A 16,314-nucleotide genomic window follows, 5' to 3' on the forward strand; every position below is an offset into this window, starting at 1 on the left:
TGTTATAGTCGAAAGCCAGATTTCCCACACGGTACACTGACGAGTCCCAAATAGTACGAAACCGGTCTACCGTTGGAATTTCTGGCTATTTAATTTAATTTAATTTATTTTTTTCACTCGAAGATCTATTTGGTCCGAATTTCGCGTCTTTTGGTTTGCTCGAAGACCTATCGGTACGAGCTATTAGTAAGTTTTTAATTTTCTTCAAATTTGTTTAGGGTTTAGCTTTAATTTATTATCGCTTTTCATAATGGACTAATCCACTTAATCGCTAATTTTATCAGTAAAAATTTCAAGCTCTTCCAAATTGTAATTAAAGAGTTTAAACTGACGAATCTTGGCTCTGCGGGTAGCGAGTAACCATATAATGCTTTAAAAAAGATCGATGTTGAAACGAAGCCCTGATAAAACATTATGAAAGGTGTTCCAAAATTATGACACCCAACACCAACTACTACTACCTCTACTACTACTACTACTACCTTGGACCAATAAATAAGGGACGGCTCACGGGTATAAGATAACGCCAACGACGTTGACGCGACCTGTTAGTTATTTCTTCTCTCACCCGGTGGCGCTAGCGAAAAACGGGGCAATGTTGTGATAGGCTATTTGCTGTCACATGTTCAGCGCCTCGTTAAGTGGTCACTAAGATTTCTGGTCAAAGATCGAAGCACAATTCACCATGCCACCAAGGAAAAAAGCAATGGTAAATAACTAAATATAATATTTTAAGTTATATATTTCTAACGAATTTAATGTTATTATGCCATTAGAAGGTTAAAGAAAGCAATGTTGAGAAACCACTCGATCTGAGTATTGGAAAAAATATAAAGTTACCTACCAAAGAAACAAAGAAGTAAGCCTTTGAAACACCTAATTTGTAATTTTTTATATAGTGACTTCTAATTTCCTAAATAATTTCACAGACAAAGTACGAAAAAAGCAGAAATTCCAAATACATTAAGTATTTGAGAATTTATGATTACTTTTGTACTAAGTTCTAATATGAAATTTTCTTCAGATACAGATTTTAAGTTGGTGTTTGAAGACACATTAATGCGGTCAATATCAAAAGTCATTTCCGCAGGCAGAGAATACCATACCCCTGAAGTAAAAATGCTACGAAACATTTTGAAAAAAGTTGAATTCTGTCACGTAAAGAATTGGTTTGATTATCTAGTGGGATTTTCGAATCTACCCAGCAATAAATTTTGGGAAGAAAGTCAAAAAATTGTCAATGACAATGAGAAGATTGATTTAATGGCTAAGTACTTGGATGATGTAGAAGTAAGACTTTTTGTATTTCTATTGAATAATCATTTTTCATCTGATAGTACCGAGGCAGATATTACCATAAGTAACGTAATAGTCATAATTATGACAATTGCTATTCACCCAGTGGCGTAAGCAGAAATTAATCAAGGGGGGGGTTAATTGTGTAAAAGTTAAGGGGGTGGAAATTTAGTACAGTCAAACGTAGGCCCAAGGGGGCTTTGTACAGGGAACCCCCTATTGGAATTTGGGATTGCCAGCCTTTTTTATTACAAATTAGCCAAGGCCAAATGAAAATTGAAACGTTTTTAAAAGTGTAAATAATGATTACTTTGGGAAACCATTATTTGTTACCATCAAACTAACCTGTCAGTTATGTTGTTAATGAAAATCTAAGGAGTGGGATATTTCTCCACTAAAAACTCTTGATTTTGCAATTGATCTATTAACTTATAATCATTCAGTGTCATATTGATTTTACATTACTTTTGGTATTACCATGAAAAAGGAGAGACACTCATTACAAATTTTACAGGGTTCTCAGAGTTTATCGTATCACCTAAAGCGGATGGGGGTAAACCTAATACTAGATGATTTTTTTCTTTATTTACTGGAATTCAAAAAGGAAGGTTCGAAAGTGGTTACCAATAATGTTCAAACTAATACAGAAAACCATGATGTTTTGTACTACGTGTCTGGAGCAGTATTAGCTAGGCTTCAAAAACATTCAAAAGAAGGAAAGGATTTAGTATTAACCCTTAAATGCAGCAATGAAGAAGAAAATTTGCCAAATGAATGGACGAAGTTACAAAACAGGGGAGGGCTAATATGCCCCTCTAAAGAAACTTTCTACTTTTTTTGTGCAATCTGTGATAAAGTTTGTATTTTCTTCAATGGCAAATGTGCTTCGAGTAAAAAAAAATCTATCGCAAAAATAATGGACTCTCAAAACATCATTAACAAATGGCAGCAATTTATACCGAGGGCCAATATTTGTGAACCAAAATCAAAAATTCTCTTCAATTTGGCAATAACTACCCTTCTTAACACCCTTGCTAATGGGGAAATTAAAAAACTTAAAAATTTGTATAAACAAAAACATTTTGAAAAACAAAAGAAATCTTGTGATAATAAATTAAGGCTAAGAAAGGCTCTTATAGAAAAGAGTATAAATAAATGAATTTACGAATTTAAAATGGCTTTGAAAAACTAAGATTTTAATGAAAGGGTACAAATAAATGATTTTATGGCATTGAAAAACAAAACTTGTGATAAACAAATGAAAATTTTTATGTACTTAAAATGGTATTAAAAACAACTTGTGATAAACAAATGAAAATTTTTATGTACTTAAAATGGTATTAAAACAACTTGTGATAAACAAATTAAGATTTTTTTGAAAAGTAAAAATAAATATATTTAACATGACCTTGTTAATTATTTCGAATTCAAAAATAACGACAATTTTCTTGCTTATGCAACATAACTTTAATATCTTAAATTTCTTAGTTAGAGATATTTAATGAATAGTTACATATAATCCATGTCTTCACACGAGAAAAATTCTCTGTATTGCCATTAGTAACTGCAAATTTAACATTTAAACTATTTAATGTGCCCATAGTATCTCCAACTTACTGTACGGTTGGATTATCAGCTGTTCCATTAGACCGCCGGAGACGTCCAAATTCTTGTTCAAGAGGATCTTGATTGAAATTGCGGGTTAAAACAAAACCAGCTCCCTTCTGTAGAAGAAATGGAATAATTTCCAGCATCGCTAAAGCTAATGAAAAATTATCTTTAAATAAAAAAAATTGTTTGAATTTATTTTGAGCGCTTACTAGTTTGCTTCAGGCCTGCCATAGTCTCTCTACTCAAAAGCATTTTCTTTCTTTCATCATTTTTAAAATTTCCTTCTCTGTTTTTCACGTACAGCTCCCATTCTTCAAGGTATTTCAAAAAAGTATTTTCTAGCCACTGTAATATAAAGAGGTTAAATTAGTAAGGCCTTATTTTAATGATATCTAGTATAGGGGCGTAGTCAGAGATTTGTTGAGGGGGTCAGACAATATAAAAGTTGTAAAGGGGGTTAAAATTTGGTATTACCTTCAAACGTTGATCATCTGACGTTCGGAATGGTTCTAAGTTTGAATTTCGTGTTCTTTGCCCCTCGTTTAAATTCCTAACATTTAAAATGTCAAACCACTTATTGAATATTTCAATAAACTTGATGGTTTCTGATACCCCACTATTATCTCCAAATTCACACTTGAGAGCATTTGCCATCGATTTGCTGAGTGTTTGTGCTGCGTATTTTACTTTCATTTTACTGTACGCTCCCGGATAAACATGGTCACGAGTTATTTTGTGAAGCATTCGAAGAGAGCCACTTCGTTCTTGTTCCCTTTTATATACTTCAATTATGGTACTCCAAAGAATGTCTTGACCATTATTATTAAGTTTCCTTACTTTACAACTATCAGTGCTATTTGCAAAGCAATTTCTGGTTGTTTTCAAAAGATGTGGAACATCGAACATGAAATATATTGGACGAGTTTCATCGTAGGCAAATCTATTTCTAGATTTAAAGCCACAGGAGTTTGATGTGTTTTTACTAAAAGCTTTTCTATTAGTAGCCGCTCCATCTCCTATTACACATAAAACTTTGAAACCATATTCTTCTAATCTTTTAGCAGCCTCGGAAATTATAGAGTCTAACACCTCAGCTGTCAGTGAATGTGTAGCAAAATATGCAAACGGATACTTAAGGTGAGTTGTTAGTCCTTTTAGCATAAGCATTAGTACGTGGCTAGCTAGCTCTGGCTCCCTTTTTTCATTTTCAGTTCTGAAATCACGCATCTTTTCTCCAAATTCATTTAAATGGTTATACCCTACGATATCACCTGTTGACTTCTTGTATACAAGGTCTTCCTTGATCTTTACTTCATCAATAGGCAACCCGTAATACTGCTGAAATTCTGGCAAGGTCCTTGGATTTATCTCTTTTGACATTTTTTCAAAAATTTCATCGTGAAATCCAGGTGAATTTCCAATTATTGATTTATTTCTAAGAGTACTTTTAGAAGGTAATTACAGTGTTTCTGATTCCCTTAATATATTGTACATTGAAGGCGATTTGTGGTATAAAAACAAACACCACTTTACAACTGAAGGATGCCAACGCCTTTGAGAAGGGTGAATATTTTTCTTTTTCAGCATTGCCAGTTGAACTTGTAAAAACATATCTTGAAATGAAGTTTTAGTTTCCTTTTCATTTAATTCGGTTTCAAGAACCTTTAAAAGAATGTCGTTATCAGAATCCGACACAGTAGCCCCATGTTTGGAAATATTTCTTGTGCATTTTTATTTAATCCTTTTAATTTTAATTTTGAGGTTATTTTCTTTTTTTTCTGTATTTTCAACTGCGAAACAAGTTCAGTCTTACTGAGTTTCAATTTATGGCAATATTTATCAGATGTTGAATTCCTCTTCCTGCTCAACTGCAGCCTAAAACTTGATCTTAGTTTACGACACATCGCTTGTTGTTAGTAGCTTGCAGTTTATATGATGATAGGCATTGGTCAACCAAATGAAATTTGATGTTTGTAAATTTCTTTCTTTAGCAATATTACTGAAAATGGTTTCTACATTGCCTGTACATACACTTACAGTGTCTAAAGATATCAACACTGCGGATAGTTCTGAAGTGTTAAACACATTTTCTGGCGAATTGGGTAGAGCATCGTGTAATTTCAATTCTTTATTTAGTACTGTAATTTTGAGATTATAGTCGCAATCTAAAGTTTAGTTGACAATAATGCCTTTAGTTAGTCGGTTCATCTTCCATAACTCTAAGCTCTTGTTACTTAAAGCTAGAGCCCAATTACTAGGTGGTGGCTGATTACGAAAGAAGCAGTTCAGTTTTTCAACTTCCAAAATAAGCTTCTTATAATAATTATGGTCATTTGTGTCACAGATATTATCCTCCTCAAGTTTCATCAACGGAACTACAAATTGCTTATCTGTTTCATGCTGTTCCTCATGCACAATCTCCACTACTCCAGCGATATTATCATACATGCCTAAATATTTATTCTCACCACAGTTAGTAGAATCTAATTTAGCGTCGGAGTCTTCCAAGTATAAATTTTGAGTTTTAGAATAAGTCCTCATGTTTGTAGAAAATGCATCTCTAGACTTTAGTAAAATATATTTAAGAATCACAAATTTCCCAGTAATATTTAAAAATACGTTTACTTACAATTACATCTATATTGGCTAAGCTTGCATCAGTGACGTTCTCTTTTGAATAGGATACTGTACGATAGACTGGGTTTGGATTCTCAAGCGTGGGTCCTCTGTTTTCGACAAAATGTTTGGAACAGATGTACGTATCACTTGTAACGCGATTCACGTCAAAATCTTTTCGATTAAGCCACAACAGCCAAGCTTTACATTTTCCAATGACCTTTTAGGCTTGGGCCAAGGGATAAAATTAACTCCTATCATATGATCTCGATGAGAGTATCGAGAATCACTTCTACAATTTTTAACTATACAATACTTATTCCTCATACTGAACCAAACAAGCAAAACAATAAACCTCATTTAAAGTATAAACTAATTATCAAAATTTTACTCCAAGAAAATTTTGCATTGGTCCAAGAAGTAGCAGACACTCTTTACGGTGCTCCTGGAATGTCACGTGCTGCTATATAATAGTTCAAATTTTAACACGTAGGTGGCGCTGTCTATTACGCTCCAGTATATCCCCCGTTTTTCAATCCCCTTCTAAGCGGCTAGTCGCAACAGCGTTGCTATACGGGAAAAAGCATTGGTAGAAGCTACGAGTGAGCCGTCCCTTATTTATTGGTCCAAGCTACTACTACTACTACTTCTACTACTACTACTACTACAATTCAGTCATAACAATAGTGCCACTTCTATATATACATATATATAGATGTTGAACTAAAAGAGAAAAATTCTACCAAAATGGCAAGGAAACTGATCGACAAATGACATTCACAACGGATAAAAGTGGAGACGTTGAGCGTTCTCCACCGCTTTTACATGTTGCCTTTACATATTCCTAGTAAAATAAGTTGGAAAGCTTCTACTATTGTACATCACTTATTCAAGGTCATTTTATTTACGTTTATTGTGGATGAGGAAATTTTTTATATTACATTTTCGAAAATATTATAATTGCACCTAAATTTTTAGTTTTAACTTCAGCGTTATGTTAATATAAAAATTTATTATTACAAACGCTCATCGGTCGAGGGGCACTTCGATGATTAAGTTTGCACCCTTCATCAATTAAATCCAATTAAATCATGATAAAGATGAATAAATGGGTTAAATCACGATTAAATCGAGTTAGTGACTAAGCCGATTAAATCACTATTAAGATAATTAAATCACTGTTAAGGTGATTAAATCAGGATTAAGAAGATTAAATCGCGATTAAAAAAGAAATATATTTCAAAAATTAGATTGTGATCAAAACGATTTAATCACGATTAAGCTGATTAGATCGTGATTAAACAGATTATCTTGTGATTAAATCAAGATTAAAAAATTAAATTCAGATTAAAAGATTAAATCGTGATTAAATAGGATTAAAAAATTAAATTAAGATTAAAAGATTAAATCGTGATTAAATAGGATTAAAAAATCTCGATTACAACGATTTAATTCATTTAATTGGATTTAATCCTATTAAGTACGCATCTGAAAGAGGAGTGATCTACCCCTTTTCAAATTTGAGAAATAAACTGAATACTATCAAACTAACCCGATTACAAAATTTATTTTGCCCGTGAAAATACACGAAAAGGTTCAAAATGTAGGTAAATAAATCCGCGAGATTCTGACAAAAAAGGTTTGGTTTCCAAACTTGAAATAACCCAGTTATTATATCGTTTTGTGGTATACTTATTTCTATTACGTTAATTGTACTTGGTACGGAATGCTAAAAACTCACAGAATGACAACTTGTATGGTGGTGTACTTCGTGGGCTCTTTCACTTCGCAGCTGATAACGTCGGCGTACAGGCCCGCATGCTCTGGAACTGACAAATATTCGAACGAATTAATTCTTTCAGGTAATATTGAGAATGTGTTTATTTATTCTTAGCGATAATTGTTTGATTCGATCCGCCGGTTTCGTGGTCGAATTTTACCCCACCATGGGAGGGGGAATGGGAGTCACGCTAAAAAAAATATTTGTTAATATATTCTGCAACCAGTATTTTATGGAAAACCTCAACTATTTTATGGAAAACCTCAACTATTTTAGAGAATACTAATAAACAGCAATATCTGTGCAAGTCGCTAAAAAACTAATTTAAAAACTTAATTAATACTAATAAACAGCATCGAAAATGTCAAAAGTCATAGAGGGGAGCGGACAATATTGGAAATATTAGGTGCGACATAAGTACCTTTAGGGGATTTTAGAAAGAATTGGAAGTCTGATTTCACAGGATTTATTGACCGGTAAATATTGAAAACTGGTTATAATCTATGTTTCCAAGTCTAATTGTTGTTGATTTAAAGACATTAAAAGTCGGTAGCTGACTTGGGTTTAAGATGGTGCCTTCGGTATTAGCCTAACTGATCATTATTTATCTGAAATACATGAACCGAAATTATCAACGAACAAATTTTTCTCGGGCGGCAATTTCCCCGTGTGACAGGGGAGGGTTAAATACGGAGGCCTTGTTAATTTTCCGCCTCCCGCGACTACAGAGAAAATTTCGAATGCACCACGGGTAACTAGACCGCCATCTAGTGAGGCTAAGATAAATTATTTCATCGAAGAAAATCGTGAGCAACGTGGTCTGCAAACCTAGGCTTAGCCGTGTTTTGTTTTTGATAGAGGTCAGTGGAGAAATACTTAAGTTTTATTAGAATTAGAAAATATACAAATTACTTAATGGAGCTACTTAAGATAAATGAAACCCAGATAAAAATATTTAGGCCTGCAGTAGTAAAGAATATGGGAAGACCAAAGAAACAGAAGGCTACGGAAGAAGAAGAAACTGAAATAAACCACGAGAAAAGAGCTAGTAGAAATAAGAAATAAAAATGATGATTTCGTTTACGAGTAAGGCTACCTTTACGTTGCTATTCAGCTTTATATTTCAAATAAAACAAGCACAATTATTTTATCAAAATAATACAAATATTTATTGTTTATAATTCTTAACGTAGTCAAGTTAGTCTAGTTTTTATTAGTCGTTAACTGGGCTTCATTAATTAATAACAACTGAATACGATGATATTTGTTTGAGCTATTCTTTCCTTGGACGTTGCTTCTAATAGTGACAGCCTTTCTTCCACTGACACATGATGCACTTGTAATTTTTCCCCAGCAGCATATTTCATTTATTTGTTTTTCGAGAAAGTTTCGCTTGGCCGTCGCCAGGTAGCGTATTCAAACCTTCGCCGCGGGAGTGAGGAGGTTCTCTTTTCGAGGTTCTCTCTAAGGTGGGGGAAAACGGGGAACTTGCCTCCCGTGTTAGAGGAATAGGACGCTGATAATTTCGGTTCATGTATTTCTGTCATTATTTAATATTATTATTTTGTAAGTTTGTTCAATAAATCTCTTTTTTATCTGCGAAACAGAGAGTCTTGGATGAATTTTACCGAAATGTTTAAAACATTTCCTATTCCATTTCACAAAATTGCTCGCGTGTCTTCGAGAATAGCTTAGGTATTATAAAATTACTAGGTTATTATCTAAAGAATAACTAAGGTATTACAAAAATTACTAGGTTATTATCTTAAGAATAACTAATTTATTATAAAAATTACTAGATTATTATAAAAATTACTAGGTTATTATCTAAAGAATAACTAAGGTATTATCTAAAGAATAACTAGAGTATTATCTAAAGAATAACTAAAGTATTATCTAAAGAATAACTAGGGTATTATCTAAAGAATAACTAGGGTATTATTTAAAGAATAACTAAGGTGTTATCTAAAGAATAACTTTAGTGTTATCTAAAGAATAATTTTAGTGTTATCTAAAGAATAACTTTAGTGTTATCTAAAGAATAACTTTAGTGTTATCTAAAGAATAATTTGGGTAAATACTAAAGACTAACTATGGTATTATCTAAAGAATAATTTGGGAATTATCTAAAGAATAACTAGGGTATTACCTAAAGAATAACTAGGGTATTATCTAAAGACTAACTCGGGGATTACCTAAAGAATAACTTTAGTATTATCTGAAGAATAATTTGGGTATTATCTAAAGAATAATTTGGGTATTATCTAAAGAATAATTTGGTATTATCAATAGAATAACGTTTATACTATTTATAGAATAACTTTTATACTATTTATAGAATAACTTTTATACTATTTATAGAATAACTTTTATACTATTTATAGAATAACTTTTATACTATTTATAGAATAACTTTTATACTATTTATAGAATAACTTTAATACTATTTATAGAATAACTTTTATACTATTTATAGAATAACTTTTATACTATTTATAGAATAACTTCTATATTATTTATAGAAAAACTTTTGTACTATTTATTGAATACCTTTAGCACAGGTCATTTTCCTAAAAATTATAAAATACGTTGAAAACAATTTCATTATTTAAAATAATTTAGGTAAAATCTTTAGAATGCTTTCAGCATAGGCAGGTCATTTTAGTAAAGAGATTAGAATACCTTTAGAGCAATTACATCGAATAAATTATGCATTTGGATATCATCTACAGAATACTTTTACTCGCGCACTTTTCCTAAAGATATCAGTGGCGTAGCTGATGGTGCGGGGGGCCTCGAGTTTCAAGGGGGGCCTCGAGATTCGGAAGGGCCCCGCTAACCATAGATATTAGAATACGTTTAGAGCAATTATGCTTTTTAGAATAATTTAAATCTAGGTATTACACAAAGAAACCCTTTTAAATAACTTTTTCTAAAGGTTTTCCTATAGAATAAATCTAGCACTCTAAATACTATAGAGAACTGGAAAATAACTAAACTGTAGAGGATTTATTAGAATTTCTATAAAAATGATTTGTATTTATCGTTAACTCTTTTCCCTAAAATCGGTAATCGTTAGCGAAAGATAAACATACGAGCCGTTTCGAGCCTCGGCTCTGCTTCAGTCTGATTAAAAATAACGAGATACAACACGAAAATATAAAACAGTGTAAATACAGTATGAGGGGCGAAGTAAATATTGATTAATTAAAGTTATAGCAGTGGGACCAAGGGTGGGACTTTAGATTAATAATAGTGATACCCGTATATACCACTACGACAATTTTCTGACCACAAATGGCTTTTACGACCCCGGTACCGCGTAGCGGGAAATTCTTGAAACTCTCGTAACACACCGTAAACCTCGTACTTCTAATACTAGGCCTAAGAACGTGTTTAGATACAAGCGCGATTTGCAACTTTTATTTTGGATTGGTTGCTTTTACATACAGGTAAATAATCTTATAATATTTAACTTCTTATTTTTAATGAACTAAATGGACATAATTACTCATAAGTATGCCACTAGCTCTATTTCTTCACTAACGGTTTGTTTCACAGATATTGCGTCATCCGTACCCTACGTAATATTTGACGTCATATTTGACGTCATCGAATCTCAAATGCCGATAATGCCGTCGCCATTTAGCTCTACGTCTGATAAACCGACGGCCATTATTTTAGTAAACCAACCGGTTTGAACAACCAAGGCTTAGGAGCTAAAATGAACTACAATATAGTGTCAAGTTCTGTTAATATAATTAATTTGCAAATTAATGAAGTTCTCGGAGACTCACGTTCTAAAATAAATTTGCATTGTCAAATAAAAGAAGCAGGCTTATTGGAAAACATAGTTGAAATTCAGGGTAAGCTTTTCTGGCACATCTTCAAGGTTGGCGTCTTTGCAGATTCTTTGGAGCCTAGGCTTGATATGGGTTTTAATAACGCTGGTGGAATATCCCACTTCGACGACTTGTTCCATTTTCGGAAAGCGATCACTTATTGGTCATTTTCCCCAACCTTTTATTTTTCTAAATTACTCATAATTTAACTTCATCCGCACAAACCGAGCGAGTTTATAAATTTCAATAAAGCTGACTAAAATTCCGACGCAAAAAATTCCTTCTAAATTTAGAGGTTTTCCATTGGCTTAAATAAATATGTTACTAGCCAATAGTGTGACTCCCAAAACTACTAGGATGAATAAAAAGGTTAAAATCTAACGTAGTCCACCTTTTTACTGGTTCGTGGTGAAACAAACCGTTAGTGAAGATTTTTGAACGGAATAAAGGTACAGTGGCATACTTATGAGTAATTATGTTACATATGCTTGTAGTGATAATGTGGGAAGATCCAAGTCGTTAAGAATAGCTGCCGTTATTTTCAAAATCCCGATTGCGAGAGCAGAACCCGTAACAAACGGAAACGGATTTCAATCGACTTCCGTCGAAAGTATATCGTTGGCTTCTCATTTCTTCCCCCCTCGAAAATGATCATCGGAGGGTGGATACAAATGGTCAGTTTTTTTATTTTGTTTTGAATTTTTTTTAGGTTTTTCAGTACGAAAGCCAGTTCAATATTAAAATTATTGTGGCATTTCTTAATATAAACGCTTTCCGTCAATTATCTCCTGTAATAATCATTTTCTTTCGCTAGTACTGAGGGGGAGATGACTTTTTTTACAGTGTGTCCTAATAATCATGATTTAATCACTTTTAATGTACAGCCAAAGCTACAGATTTAATTTTATTCGAATCTAATCATGATTTAATCATACGAGGGTGTCCTAATAATCATTAATGTTACAAGCTTCCCTTCGGCTACTAAATAAGAGCCGTGGCTCGAAAAGTCTCGTGTGTTTTTAATCAACATAAATTTATTATTCTTTTTTTAACGTGAAAACAATTTTTATGGATTTATTTACTTTGTGAAAATGTAACATAGTGAAGTTTTCAATATTTTAGTGAAACATTTAGGTATTGTTAGTGGAAATTGAAATTATTTTAGTGGAAATTAAAAAAACATGATAATTGAAAATGCATTAGTGTAAATAAAGAATAGTGAAAATTGAAAATACCTTACTGGAAATTAAAAATAGTCAAAATTAAAATAGTGAAAATTAAAATAGTGTAATTTAAAATACTTTAGTGGAAATTCAAAATAGTGAAAATTGAAAGTACTATAGGGAAAATTGTAAACACTTTTGTGGAAGCTGTTGTTTGATTGAAAATATTTTTTTAATTAAAATCCTTTTTAGCGCCCTTTAAAATATTTTTGTGTTCCTCAAAAAATAAAATGATTGTTAATAACCAGTTACATGAAAGCAGGAAAGTTTTTTAAATGTTTTTATGGCTTTTCAATCTTTAGAATTGGGAATCGTAAAACGAAATTAAAAACTTTGAATATGGATTCACATAGCCGCGACAATTTTGTGTGTTTTCCTTGAAGAATACCAGGAAGATGTCACCCGCACGTTTCTCGTTGAGAATAGATGGGTGATCGCGACGGATAATATAATGTAAGTAGGAGGGGAAGGTAACGATGTGGATACCACCGTGTCCAAAGCAGGATCTTATTACAGATTTATGGGTCAGCGTATTTCTTCCAATAAAATCTGTTCGTTAATAGACCTTTCTATAAATTCCTAGCTAAACAGGCCAAAGCACTTTCACATAGACAACATAGCGCAACTTCAGTAGCACTTGCACACTTATTTATTCTTTGCTCTTAAAAGTTTTGCTTATGCTCATTCCTATTTGATTGGTATTTTCTGAAGCGTCACCCCTAAAGTTGATTTTCAAAATAGAGCTAAGGTAGCCTACGTGAAGATAGTATATTTCAAAATATAGTAATTCCATAACTGAGCTATTTACAAAATCAATGCGATATAGGTAATTAACTATTTATAATGGTTTTTATAAAACTATAACCGTTAAATGAGTAGGATTTTGATAAAAAAAATCCACTATTTATCCAGACAACTAGGTTGGCATGTTTGCCAGAGACCCCTTTTTTGAGCTTCCTTGGTTCATGAAAAATCGGGCCAAACCCAGTGGCGTAAATAGCGCCCCCGCAGACCCCGCGGCGCGGGGGGCCCTCGAGAACTAGGGGGCCCCCAAACGTTTATGATTAAAATCGGTACTATTTAAAAGGGCCCCGAGTCGTTTTTCGCGGGGGGGCCCCGGAGTTCCTAGTTACGCTACTGGCCAAACCTTCTGCCTCTCTATACCCAAAAGTAAATAACCACATGAGTAGTTATTTATAGAATGGTCTATTCTTATAGTCTGCTCCGGTCCCACGCCTCAAGATTTACTTCGCTTAAAGATGTAAACTGTAAAAATTACACAGCGTAGGGACAATAGACGGTAAAATAAATGGGGGTGGAATTTTAAACCGTCTTTGCCACTTAAAAACTGGACACTAGCCAGGGAGGGAACACCGGATTGGTTGGTATTGGAGCATGCGCAGAGACCAATTTTTAACTGTCGCCGAGTAACAAATATCTAAATCATGATTCTTCGTAGAGCACGTGGCGCCATCTAAGTAAACTAACCGTTATATTTCGGGAATAAAAGCTAGACCAAATGGTTGTTTAACTGTAAATTTACCTATAACTTGAATTTTTTAAATTAAAATACAAATTATTAATTGAGATCAATCGTAATAGACGTGAAAAACGGTTGAAATGACTTCAGTGACAATTAAAGTCGCGAAGTGGGGAGGCTGGCAGCCATGCTGTCACGAAACGCTTCCCCCTTTTTCCTACCCCCAAATTCAAAAACCCTTCAGAGGCTGGGAAGCCGTTGGAATTTATTTTACCGTCTATTGATAAACTATATTTTAATTTATTATTATTTTAAACTATAGTTATCCCATGAAATAGTATTAGAACGTTTTTGAAAAATCAAAGGGAGCCTGCGAAAGTACGTGTCAATCGAAATAACAGTAAATGAATACTTCTCTTTAGAGACATGTTATACACTTCTGGTATTATATAATTTCCGCTTAATTATTTGGATATTATTGGAAATAATTATAGCAAGTGGCGGTTCCTGTCTATTTGCATTCGCTCGCACTAGATGTCGTTAGCGTATAAATCAAAACCAGTTGAGTAAGCATCAAAATCTAGCCTAAAAGGTGTGGCAAAGGGCAAGTAACAATTGTTCGAATTTCGAATGTCCGAATTGGATTATAAATGTCCCAATCATCAAAAATGATTTTGTTTCAATTGTGCGAATTTAAAGGTTATTGGTTTCATGTGTCCGAACGGGTGGTATCATTTGTCGGAATTCCGTCGGAAAAATAGCCTTTCGTTTATTTCTATCTTGGTCGAATTGGTTAGGTTAGGTTAGCTCACGTGTGACGTTAATATACAGGAAAAATTAGCGCACGCCAAAAACAAATAAACAATTGATAACCGTGGTTTAAGTTGGTCGGCATTTTTAACTTTTCTTCGTATAATAAATTAATAGCATTAAATTTGGGAAACCACTAGATCGCGGACAAACTGCCTTTGCATTAAGTCCCCGGAAGGTGCTGCCACCTAGAAGCGCTTTTAGAAGCATTTTTGTAAACTTTTTTTACTTTTTTTGATAGATCCGCCACATGCTTTAAGAAAGCAAAACAATTATAAATAGTACCATAAAATAACTTTTATATTATTTCTTAAATGTAGTTTACCGTACCAGAATAGATGGCGCAAAACGTCACAGTGATATTTTTACCGGTCTGATACTGACGAACGAGTTGCGCAAAAAAAACTGCAGTGCGTTGACCTTTTCATAAAAAGATCCTGTTCGAAGTGTTCTACACTTTGGTATTTAACATTGTAGAAGTGCCAATAGAAACCTTCCGTCGGAGTACTTACGAAGATCGAGTACTTGATTCAGATCGTTGGCATTGCAAGTGGAGGGAATGCAGATTCCCCATTTGAACGGTACGTGATACAAAATGCCCAAGCTGTCTCTCATGTACGTCATCAGCTGAAATCGTTCAAATCGTATATTATAAAGATTTCGGTGAAGTGCTCGCTTTAGGGGCGCGTCAAAATTCTAAGAAGGAATTCTACTCTTGAGAAGAGTTCTTCGTGATAATTTTTCTCCCCGTTAGAGCTCGCTAAAAAGCGCCAAATGTAAAAAGATTCTTCTAAATATGGCAGCTTACGAGAATTCGACGAACTTTGTAAATTAAGCCTTTGACAATAAATATTATTTTTACACGATTTCACGACAATATATGAAGGAAGAAAACATTTTATTTATAATTCAAAAGGAAATATTTCATCGGAAATTAATTAACTTAACATTAAGTTTTTTCTGAAATTCATTTTCATCCACAAAAATATCATACTATTTATTTTCTTCAGCATCAAGTAAACTAACTAGAATATTTGCTGCCATTTTTATATATAATACCCCTATTGAAAAGCTCGGAGGCATTCTCACTCTTCTCAAGATAACTCGTGAGAAGAGATTACGTCACTTCCTGTGAGAACGACCGTCAAAATTTGGAGAAATGAGAATTATCACTATCAAGGGAAGAATACTTAGAATTTTGACGCCAATGTCCGTACCTCTGTTTTGAAGGTGGCGTTAATGCGTTTGAAAGGGCTTTCGTGTAACATGAGTCTCGGGGGTTTCGGGGGCAGTGGCGGGTACAGTTGGATGATGCAGTACTGGCCCATGTCAGTTTTGCTCTTCTTGGTGAATCCCGGGATGACGATGTCGATGCATTCTTGGTAACTGCCGTAAGCCGAGCTCACTCCTCTAAATATGCCTCCCGAAGGTTTTCCAGTCGCGTCGATCACTGCGAGTAGAAGTTACAAAAGTTCCATTGTTAATGACAAGTTCCACGCAAAATTGAGTAAGGCAATAAGGCAAAAATATACTTGGCATTCAACCTATGTCAAAAGTGACATCATTACCAAAGGTGTGTCAATCGGACCTATTTCTAATGAATGTTACGAGCGAAATACAAGTTGGAAGTGAGAAGGGAAAGTATGCCTTGGGGAG

This window comes from Leiobunum rupestre, chromosome 5 (genome assembly GCF_980474605.1).
Source record: "Leiobunum rupestre chromosome 5, qqLeiRupe1.1.hap1, whole genome shotgun sequence".
Taxonomy (NCBI): domain Eukaryota; kingdom Metazoa; phylum Arthropoda; class Arachnida; order Opiliones; family Sclerosomatidae; genus Leiobunum; species Leiobunum rupestre.